The sequence below is a fragment of the Musca autumnalis genome, unplaced genomic scaffold (genome assembly GCF_047663935.1).
Source record: "Musca autumnalis isolate F117 unplaced genomic scaffold, ASM4766393v1 scaffold_4, whole genome shotgun sequence".
In the NCBI taxonomy this organism is placed as follows: domain Eukaryota; kingdom Metazoa; phylum Arthropoda; class Insecta; order Diptera; family Muscidae; genus Musca; species Musca autumnalis.
Genome location: NW_027411977.1, coordinates 107,399,783 through 107,412,076, shown reverse-complemented (window position 1 = coordinate 107,412,076; position 12,294 = coordinate 107,399,783). Strand labels below are relative to the sequence as shown.

Below are 12,294 nucleotides of genomic sequence, written 5' to 3'. Positions count from 1 at the left end.
ATTAGAAGTTGTGGACATAGGTCCACGTTTTGGTATAGCCCCCATATAACGGTACCCCCGATTTGCGGTATTTTGACGTTTTTAGCTACATTTTCAGACCGATGAAGCTATAATTTGACATTTGGGGTTCTTTAGTATCAATAAACTTATGTAACAAAAGTTGTGGACATAGGTCCACGTTTTGGTATAGCCCCCATATAACGGTACCCCCCGATTTGCGGTATTTTGACGTTTTTAGCTACATTTTCAGACCGATGTAGCTATAATTTGACATTTGGGGTTCTTAAAAGTCAATAAACTTATATAACAAAAGTTGTGGACATAGGTCCACGTATTGGTATAGCCCCCATATAACGGTACCCCCCGATTTACGGTATTCTGACGGGTTTAGCTACATTTTCAGACCGATTTAGCTATAATTTTACATTTAGGGTTTTTAAAAGTCAATAAAATTATATAACAAAAGTTGTGGACATAGGTCCACGTATTGGTATAGCCCCCATATAACGGTACCCCACGATTTACGGTATTTTGACGGGTTTAGCTACATTTTCAGACCGATTTAGCTATAATTTGACATTTGAAGTTCTTAAATGTCAATAAACTTATGTGACAAAACTTGTGGACATAGGTCCACGTTTTGGTATAGCCCGCATATAACGGTACCCCCCGATTTACGGTATTTTGACGTTTTTAGTTACATTTTCAGACCGATATAGCTATAATTTGACATTTAGGGTTCTTAAGTGTAACTAAACTTATATAACAAAAGTTGTGGACCTAGGTCCAAGTTTTGGTATAGCCCCACTATAACTGTACCCCCGATTTACGGCATTTTGACGTTTTTATCTACATTTTCAGACCGATTTAGCTATCAATTGACATTTAGGGTTCTTAAATGTCAATAAACTTATATAACTAGTGGGCATAGGTGCATGTTTTGGAATAGCCCCCATATAACGTTACCGTCAGGTATTTTGAGAATTTTACTAACAAGTTTTAACCGAATTATCTGTAATTTGAACATTTGACATTTGAAATTCTTAGTGGTCACCACACCTCTCTACAAAAATTGTCAAGAAAGCCCCCATATAACGGTACCTCCCGATTTTCAGTAATTTGATGATTTTAGCTACAATATTAAACCGAACAAGCAGTAATTTGACATTTGAAGTTCTTAGTGGTCACAACACCTCTCCATCAAAAATTGTCAACATAGGTCCATGTTCGGATATAGCTCCCATGTAACGGTACCTCCCAATTTTCAGTAATTTGGCAATTTTAGCTACAATTTTTAACAGAACTAACTGTAATTTGACATTTGAAGGTTGTAGTGGTCACCACACATCTGCATCAACAATTTTCAACATAGCCCCAATATAACGATACTTCCCTATTTTCGGTACTTTGAGGATTTTACTTAAAATGTTTAACCGAACGTAGGTCCATGTTTTTGTATATCCCCAAAACAAACCTCCCGATTTTCCGTACCTTAGCTTTATTTTTTGGACGAACTTTCTGTAATTTGAAATTTAAAAGTCAACAAAAATTCTGCAACAAAAATTGTTCATTTAAGTTCATATTTTCGTATAGCCCAGAAACCTCCGAACTAGATGTTAATGACATTTGAATTTCCCACGTTATGTACCGATTTTCGATATTTTGAGGATTCTAGCTAAATTTTTTAACGGATTAGGAGTTATTTGCATTAAAGGCTCCCATCAAAAACTGTCAACATAGGCCCATGTTTTATTATATCCCCTATATAACAGTACCTCCCAATTTCTAGCCCACCAAAAATTGTCAACAGTTAGATATAGGCACCATAAAAAAGGGCCTCCCGAATGAAGGATTTTATGTACATTATCTGACATTTTAACGTACTCACTTAAAGTTGGGGACAGGAATGAATATTTTATGGTGGAGGGTATGAAAAGTTCGGCCCGGCCGAACTTAATGCTTTTTTACTTGTTTTTTTTTTTTTTTGAGTCTAAAAACTTTCCGCCAGAAATTTGTCTATACAGATCGAAGTTTTGATATAGCCTCCATAGAACGGTACCTACTGAAACTAATTGTTCCATATTACTTCAATACAACTCATGGTGGAGTGTATAACAAGTTCGGCTCGGCTGAACTTATCGACGTTCTTACTTGTTTCAAAATTTCTTTTCGCCAATCGACAAAGGTGTTCTTTTGTGCGATTACAAATTTGTGTACGGGAAACCAGTTTTTCAGAGTGCTACAGGATGGTATTTCACGCCATACAAAGATTTAATTCATCGTTGCACATCCGCTGTGGTAACCCACGTCTAAAGTTGTGAAAAATGATGGGACGAAATTGTTTAGAAGAAAATTTCATACTTTTGGCAAATTGATTTTTTCAAGGCACTGTAAACTACGCAACACATGGTCGTACATCAAAACGAACTGAGTACGTTTATGCCAAAAATGTCAAACTTTCCAACACTTTGTAGTATTGTCTAAGCCAGGAACTTGTCTAGTTGCCCTCGTAACTATTGATATGATACTATGGTATTCACAAAACAATTTAAATACACTTAATTTAGTTTTGAGTTATTTATACAAGGTAACCTTTATAATTTTTAAAAGCTTTTCTTAACAAATAATGTCGAAAATTAGACATTCAAAAACACACCCACATAGGTATAATCTTATTCTGTTTAGATTTTAATTCTTCATAACTAAATATTATTTTTTTCTCCTGAATTTTGAATTAACGATGTTTTCTTTTTCAAATGTTGTAAACCACAGATTTAACCTTGACCTAGATACATTAAATATTATGTACATAACTTATATACTAAAATGGAAAAACGTTTACTCTACTTTTTAAGGTATTCCTTGTGAATAGAGACTTGCTAATAATTTGAGCATCATAGTTTCGCTGTATGTTAATTTGGCATTTAATACCAGTGTTCGAATAAAAACAGTACATTATACCACTTACGTACCACTTTGAAATATATTAAAATATGGCTAAAGATAATCGCAACCTTATAACAATACAACAGTCATATATAGGACTACTCGAAAAGCGTATGGCCTAATAATGAAAACGTGAATTTTTATCATCACTAAGAGTTTTATTGTTTCCTAAAGAGTTCTCCAGCATGATTTATACACTTTTGCAAGCGCTCAAACCTATTTTCGAAAAAGTTTTTCCACACCGATTGAGACACACCCAAAATATGGTTTTAAACTCTTCAACAGCACCTTTTGGCGACAAAAATCGTTAACCACGCCTTTTTCCTTGATTTGTGGGAAAAAGAAGTTATTGGGTGTCCTGTCAAAGAAACACTGGTTTGAATCGATGTGTGAGAACTCACATGTCATGGTGCACAATGATTCGTCTTTTCTTGTTCGATTTTCGAATTTCTGCGAAGACTTCAGGCAAACAAATTGTAGTGTACCACTCAGAATTGACCGTACTACGTTGATAAAGCGGAATAGTCGCCACATACCCATACAAAATCTTCTAGAATCCAACTGTCAATTCCATTGTCAATTTTTATTCGAAGTATTAGCAGACCCCGATCCTCGTTGCCGGCCCGTCGTAATGAGTTTTAATGACTACTATTTATGAACTTTATGCTTGCCAATTCAGAAATAGGTATTTTTCTACCTTACTTCTTCGGCCCATTGTCAAACCGAGGCAAATTTTAATTTTATCAACTGACTTTGTTTGTAACATTAGTTTTCTCTTACAAACTTTATCGGATTTTTTCGCCCATTGATACTGTTTAGGGTTTATTATCGTTTTTATATCGTTTTCCGATCGTTTTTGTTGATCGGGGGGCGCAACCATCGTTGTCTCGAAAATTAATTTTCAAGCCGATGCGGCCATAAGTTTAGCAAATATAGCGATTATAAAACAATAGGCCCCGAAATTCGTCTACAAATAGCATTTTGGAGCATGGAAAATTAGATTCAGTAGTTTTGAAAAATGATGTATTGAAAACAGTGGGCGTGGTCCGAAATTTTGCCTTAAAATATGTACCTGGAGTACACACAACCCCATTGCATCCCAAAATGTATGCCGAAACCGATATAAACGTAAATTTGGCTTATAGATATAGCTTTTAAAAGAAAGGCGTGGGGAAGGTACCCCATATCCTCCGAAATTCATAAAATATACATAACAACGGCAAACATTGAGCTTTTGCTGTAAATTTGATGGAAATCGGAGATATAACGTATTTAAAAACAAGTAAGAACGGCTTGAATTAACGTCATATCCTTCTCAATTATGGAAATCGGGAGGTACCGTTCTATGGGGGCTATATCGAAACGTGGACCTATACCGACGAAATTCAGTGGGAAAGGGTTTTACTTCCAACGTAGAGCAAATACCAAATATCAGCAATTTCTGTTTGTTGTTGTGGCCACAACCCTCAAAAAAAGGAAATTCGGGAGGTACCGTTCTATGGGGGCTATATAAAGGCGTGGACCTATGCCGTCAAATTTCATATGGAAAGTTTTATAACTCAAATGAGGACTAAATACCAAATTTCAGCAATATCGGAGAAATATTGAGGCCACAACCTTCAAAATACCGGAAATCGGGAGGAACCGTTTTTTGGAGCTAAATGAAGCCGTGGACCCATACCAACAAAATTCTGGGGGAAAATTGTATATTCCCAGCAAAGGCTAAGTACCAAATTTCAGCCATTTCGGTGTGGTGACAAAGCTAAAACCTTCAAAATACCAAAAATCGGGTGGTACCGTTCTATGGGGGCTGTATTAAGGCGTGGGCCTGTACCAACAAATTTCGGTGGGAAAGTTTTGTTACCCGAACGAAGTCTAAATGCGAAATTTCAGCCACTTTGGATGAATATTGAGGCCACAACCTTCAAAAGACCTAATATCGGGAGGTACCGTTCTAAGGAAGCTTTATGGAGGCGTGGACGTATACCGACAAATTTAGAGGAGAAAGTTGAATACCCCTAACGAAGACTAAATACCAAATTTCAGACATTTCAATGGATTATTGTGGCCATAACTTCCAAAATACCGAAAATCGGGAGGTACCGTTCTATGGGGGCTATACGAAGGCGTGGACCTCTACCGACAAATTTTTGGGGGAAAGTTTCGTACCCCCAACGAAGACTAAATACCAAATTTCAGCCATTTCGGAGTAATATTGAGACCACAATTGAAACTTCTATACCAAATTTCAAACCTCTATCTTAAAATTTGCGAGCTGTATCTTGATTTCAACAGACGGACGGACATGGTTATATCGACTTAGAATTTTACCCTAATCAGGAATATATGTATATACTTTATAGGGTCTCCGATGAATATTTCGATGTTCTACAAACGGAATGACAAATTTAATTATACCCTCCATATTATGGTGGATGGTATAAAAACAGGCGTGAAGTACCTAGGTAGTGGTGGTACCCCGCCCCCTCTGGAATTCAATAAAATACGTAGCCTGTTTTCGGGGGCCATCCCTGTACATTCCCAGGGTTCAGTTGTTTTTGCAGAAAAAAATTTTATTGAAAACTGATAAGGGAAGTCCCCGCCCCATTCGAAACGTAAGAAAATGTGTATCCTATTTTCACCGGGGGCCATCCCTGTACATTCCCTGAAAATTTCAGAAAAATCGGTTCAGTAGTTTTGTAGATGTAACATATTTTAAAAAGTGGGCGTGGTCAAGTCTTTGGGTCTTCAAAAAGTAGGCAAGGTCGAAGACACACCCACAATTGTCTCGCAAATTAATTTCCAAAGGGATAGATTCGTAATTATTGTAAATATATATTTTTTTAAAAAAATGGGGTATAGGGGAATTACCCCGTCCCCTCCGAAACTAAATTTGAAGCCTATATTCAACGGGGGCCATCCTTGCACATTCCCTGAGAATTTCAGGAAAATCGGTTCAGTAGTTTTTGCAGAAAAAATTTAAATTGAAAATTGAAAAAAAGTAGGGGTGCACAGTGGATCCACCCATTGGCCAAAAATAAACAAATTAATGTCAAAATGTTGGTACAACATCTGGTAACTCTGACAGCTATGGCATGGACCTTTTTAAAAATATATTAGTTTTTGTTTCATTCTAAAGCGATCTTTTTAAGAATAGCTTCAAAAGTCGGAATATTTTACTAATATTTTTTGTTGTGAGTACAACCTATATTTTAAGTGTAATTAAAAATATTCAAAATATCGCGAAACTAATAGGTATAGCAAAATATTATAGTGGGTTTTGAAGGAGGAGGTAATAGCTTAGTTTTCATTAAAAAATAGTGTTTTAGCGTGTTGCGGAATTCTAGTTAGCTGCACATTTTCTTAGTGTATTTTGTAATGCCAATTAAATCATATACTGAAAATTGACCTAAGGTTTTAGTCATGATGCCCACCAGTGCCCACTTCGGGAATAATTTTCCAAAGTAGGTCATAGGTTTAAGATTATTCAGTATTAAAATCAGCTGCCATCTAGTGCCAGACTATAAATGGTGGGTCGCAGAATAAGACTGCCCTAGAATATTGTTTCTATGGATATATTAGCGTATAACTCTGTTATCTGACCACGTACATTAACATAATTGGCATCAGTGGCAAGATGAAGAAATCTTCTTCCAAATTAGTCTTACGTTGGCGGTATGTGCCTTCCAGGAAGAACGCTATAAGATATATATTTAAAATTTTACGAATTTTCAGACAAAAATATTGATTTTTTTAATCCGCTAAATTCGTTGGATTTTATGTTGTATTGGGGATTGTTTTGTTTCCCCAAGCCTATTTTTGCATCATAAGATAATCGGGACCTTTATTAGTCTCAATTTGTATTAACAGCGTTAAACAATTCTAAGGGGGTTGAATGTCACGCTCATGGTTTCTTAAAACACTCTTCGCAGCAGCACAAAGCTGTAATCGGCGCATTGGCTTGATTTTTACACTCTAAATATTTTGGCCACTTTCTCCATACAAGTGGATCCACTGTGTGGTGGTCAAATTTTCTCAAATTCTCAACTGATGTCATTACCAACCAATCACATTTGATTTTTATTTATAAAAATTTATAGCATTTTTAAAGAAATGTGGTATAGGGAAAGTACCCCGCCCCTTCCGAAATTCAACAAAATATGTAGCCTATTTTCACGGGGGAACATCCCTTTACATTCCCCGACAATTTCAGGAAAATTAGTTCAGTAGTTTTTTGTAGAAAAGATTAAAATTGAAAATTAAAAAAGTGGACGTGGTCAAATTTTCTTTGCATAAAAACCTAAAGGCCTCGACACATAAGAAGCATGGCATTCTTGCTGAAGTCATATCTGATAAAAGACTAAAGGCTAAGTTCGACTTAATAAAAAGATTTCAGAATCACATTTGAATTAGGTCGAAATTTGTATTTAGTCATTTACCAGATATGACTTAAACAAGAATGCCATGCTTCTTATGTGAATACCATTTTTAAGTTGGGTTATGCGAAGATTTCAAAAAAAAAAGAATTTTCAAAATAGGACCAGCCGTTCTCAACTGATGGCATTACCAACAAACGATATTTGATTTTTATATATAAAGATTATCGAGTACATGGACAGGCATAATAATACATACCGAATCATTACAATACAAATACGCTACTACTACGACTACTAAAAGAACGTAATAAGCTTCATCGTACTACTTCTTCGAGGACTCAAAAGTTGTGGAATAGGATATATATATACATATATGGTAACATGGGGCGCTTTCGCCACTGGGGCGCCTACGCCATCGCGGATTTTCTCGCAAACTACAAATGATAGAAAAAATCCGTTAAAGGAAAAATTGTGAGTTTAACGTAGGTCTACCATCTCCAAAAAGTTGGCAGTTGTGTCATAGGTATGATAGCGGACGCACGCGGTTTTGTGTTTTCAGGGTATTGGGAAAATAATTATGGTAGGTTGGTTATGTGATACCTTTTTTACCTTTTGCGATATCAAAAACATATTTTATGCCGTTAAAAGACAACAACTGAAGATTATAAATCCAAATAATTCGCATGAAAAAATCAATTACAAATGTCAATATAGTAATATTATGAAATGTGTAAGGGGTGGGGCGCCTACGCAATGACAGGTGTGTGGTGGATTAATGTTAATAATTTTGAATGTTTAAATTAAATTCTTTATGCCATAGATATACCACATATAATGTGAAGTTAAAATCAAGTATTATCCTAAACGTATCTTGTTTTATTAATATTGTGATTTTTGTACCTAAATTCAAGGTACCTACTTCAATTTTTGATTATTCAATAGAAAACATGTTCCTTTTTCGCATAATGTTGATACTTAAGGAAGAAGTATGGTATTTGCAGTTTTAGAGCCCGTTGTTGAATGTCCCATATCGATGGCGAAGCTGCCCCATGGGTGGGGTGGCTTCGCCATTTTTTAGACATTTTGTAAATTCTCAAAAATAATATTTTAAAAACAAAATTATAACCATTCATATATCAGAACATATAGTCAAGATATGCTAATATTTTTACCAAAAATAATATTTGAAAAAACTTTAACGGTGTCGATATGAGAACATTTTGAACAAAAACGTGGCAAAGGCGCCCCATGTTACCATATATATATATATATATATACACTAGCGGTCATCTGAATAGGTTTGAATATTTTTCTTTTTATATGATAAGGTATCTTCTGATGTGTTCGTATTACAGATCCATACTATTTAGTTTTTGAGAGTCCTATCCTATGCCAACATTCCCAAGAAAAAACTTGACGGTGTTGCCATATTTTCGAAAAATATCCCAATTATAATAAAAAATGTACAAAAAATTATCCAATTTTTGCGATCATCAGAATAGGTTTGAATCAAATAAAATTGAAAAATTGTACTACCCATGCAAATATTGCGCAATTTTTTGGTTCAGTTTAGTAAAATGGAACATTCTGATAAATCCTACAACAAATTTGACCCGCTTTATTAGGAACGTGGGTTCAATTCTCAACATGGAAAAGTTACCAAGAACTTTCAGATAAAATCAAGAAATATTCAAACAAAAACGTTTTATAAACTTGCTTTAAATGACTTTTTGATTTCGTAAGATCTCTTATAAGCTTCGAAAATTGTCTGAAAGCAAATACAAAGTGTAGCCATATTATTAGGATCGACAAATTAGAAAAGTAATTGAAAATAGTTGGTATTTTAGTTCACGTTTCATTTTTTAACTATCCTTGCAGTACAAATTTAAGTATTATCAATGTCACAAATCCACCATAATGGACCACATGTATCATTAATGTTCGAAAATTGGTCTGGAAGAATGTTTCTTCGACGACAATAAAGTAGAAAATTGTAATTCAAATTTAACTCAAAGGGACATGATATCGCCGACTTTTATAGTGCTGTAATACCTATATAGTCAGGTCAAAAAGTTTTTTTCTGTTCACAAGTCATAAAACAAACACGAATAAATACAAAAAAATGGAATACTGAAGTTATACAGCACCACACATTTTCCTTTCCATTATAATTGCAGTAAAGAATTCGCTATATGTAAACTGTGCCTTCTCTATGAAGAGTCAGGACAATCAATGTGCATAAATTTTTTGAAAATTTAGACATTGTATAATTCTTTGTGTATGTAGGTATATAGTATCATATTTTCGATCACTTATATTACAATCCCTTTTCAATTTTTTTAAATCATAGTTAATAATAAACAATAAACTCGTTATTTTTCTCGCCACCCATGAAAGTGGCGATTAGATTAACTAATCATTTTATTATTAAACAACATATTTGCGATTAATGCATATCAATATATTCTTAGTCTAATCTTTTACAATCATTTAAGTACTTACCCACTGTACTAAAGTTATGGCTTATTACCTACATATTAGCAACAGGTAGTGGACGCCTGAAAACAGTTGGGAGCAGTAGCTCACTTATCTCACCTATGGAATACAATGCTATTAATACCTCTGCGACTGGATTCATTGTACGAAGTTCAAGTTCAAACAAGAAACAACAACAACTACAGAAACGAAATGCAATTCTTACAACAATTTCTGATATTTATATTTCTAATTGAAGCACAGATGCTAATTAACTTTACAAGCGCACTCGAGTGAAATGTGAAAAGTTTACACTGTGATACCGAACGAACAATTTGAGAGTCTTGCGTTTAATTGAATGCTATTATTAATTTCTTGTAACATGTAATTACAATAATAGAGGTAATATTAATAATTTAAAAAACCTTTGAATAAACAAACATAAATTGTGTTAAGTTGGAAACGGTCGACCCTTTGCAAAAATTTTAATTTATATCGTCATTAGTTTTTACTCAATGAATATCTAAAATGACAAATTGCCAGCCTTTGGGGACTATTTTAATCCTATTCAGGATATAATACTTTATAATGCGTGTTTATTCAAAGACTTTTTATATTATTAATATTACCTAATTATTGTATATACGATACCGTTTATTTATTGTATAGAAAACTTTAGTTTAGCGGAATAATAGCACTGGTCAACAAAATTGAAAAAATGAAATGAAAACTTACTGTTTAATACGAACATTTTGAATTTGTGAGCCAAATCGGAGAGTTATATTCAAATCCGGGTGCCGTTTTTCTGCATCAGTTTTTGTGTTTGAGATATAACTCAGGTCCCTATTTTATGATTTTTACCCAGATTTTTGTTATCATTGGTCCGCAAAAATATGTTTTGGGTGTTTTTTTTTTTAACATTTATTTGTTAAGGTGATGTCGTGTGCTCGATTCAAACACGTTTTGCTCTATTTTTGTATACCCTCCACCATAGTATGGAGGGTATATTAAGTTTGTTTTTCCATTTGCGAACCAATAAATTATATATATTCTTGATCAGGGTAAAATTCAGAGTCGATCTATACATGTCCGTCCGTCTGGGTTAATCAGTCTAGCATCCACAAAAATGCAGATAGGACGCTGAAATTTTGGGAAGATGCGTCTTCTGTTTGCAGGCAGGTCAATTTCGATCGGTCCACGCTTCGGTATAGCCCCCACATAACGGTAGCGCACTTAGAGTTCTTAGTGACACTTAGAGTTCTTAGTGATCAACCAACTTATATTCCAAAAATTATGGGCATAGATCCATGTTTTGGTTAAACACGTGCAATGGTATAACTGTTTATATCAACAAAACAGATATATCATATACATAACAGATATAATATGATATAAATGTTGGAATGAGTGTAACAGTTATGATATTGTTTGGGTTGTGTATACTCACAATAACATAACTGTTAGAAACAGTTCTGTGTTGTATATGAACGAGTGAAAACTTTATTTGTTTTTTCGTTCTCAAGTATCTGTTGTACAACAGATATTTTTCAAATACTACAGATACCAACAGATACTATAGGTGTAACAGGCTTGTGTGAATAACTTCTAAGGAAAATTTCATAAAAAATAACATTTGTATTATTTAGGGGATAAATAAATATTAAAGACATGAACTGTTACAACTGAACGCACCAATTTGATTGTTTTTCTGGGTTCAGTGAATGGAATGTACGAGGGCTACTAGAAAAGTTTCCGACCTAACAATGAAAACGCGAATATTTATCAAAAATAGTTTTATTATATTCCAAATATTTATCACAAATAGTTTTGTTACATTGAAGCGTTTTTTGTGGTAATTTCAAAACTAGGTTTAAAATAGTTAGTTTAAACTAATACGTACATATTATAAGTGCCTAAAACATCCCGGATGGGAGAAGACATAATTCTTCCATATCAATAATTGCACAGCGATTCATACTGGCACAATGATATGGGACCTACTTTTATCGCCGAGTCCGAACGGAGTATCTTACGACACAACTTGTAAATAAGTTTTCATGGAAGGGAGAAGGGATACTTCTTCCATATAAAGTCCGAGCCCGAACGGAGTATCTTACGATACAACTTGTAAATAAGTTTTCATGGCTGAAATACTCAGGCCACCACCGCCGAAAGTGTTGGTGTTCTGGTCGGGGATTGACCTTAATAGAATAATACCTTCAAAAGCCCTTAAAACGACGTTGTTCCAAGCTGAATGGACCTACAGTACATTTACCGAATTATTATCCACCTACATAATTCGGACATTAAAGTCATTTCCACAGAAGTACAGTCATGGGGCTATATCGGTGTAGACGCAGACTAATAAAGAGCATATACACTTTATATGATCTTAAACTATTATTTCGAGGAGTTACAAACAGAATGACAATCATAATATACCCTCCATAACAAATTACACGATTTTGTTATTCCTAATGGTTTTCATAACGCA

At 34.4% G+C, this 12,294-nt stretch overlaps 2 protein-coding genes across 2 annotated transcripts in view; one reads left to right on the top strand and one right to left on the bottom strand.

Moving 5' to 3' along the window:
- Positions 1–10,097, bottom strand: part of PXo (P[[i]]-sensitive XPR1 orthologue) — a 167,934-nt gene extending 157,837 nt beyond the window's left edge. Inside the window, exons 1-2 of the mRNA XM_073987038.1 lie at positions 10,027–10,097; positions 9,828–9,920 (exon numbers count right to left, since the gene is read on the bottom strand). The gene's annotated coding sequence lies outside the window, so the exon portion shown is untranslated. The remainder of the gene's footprint in view (positions 1–9,827; positions 9,921–10,026) is intronic.
- The window catches only part of LOC141403931 (motile sperm domain-containing protein 2-like), an 86,570-nt gene that overhangs the window by 16,632 nt on the left and 57,644 nt on the right, over positions 1–12,294 (top strand). The gene's annotated exons all lie outside the window — the stretch shown is intronic.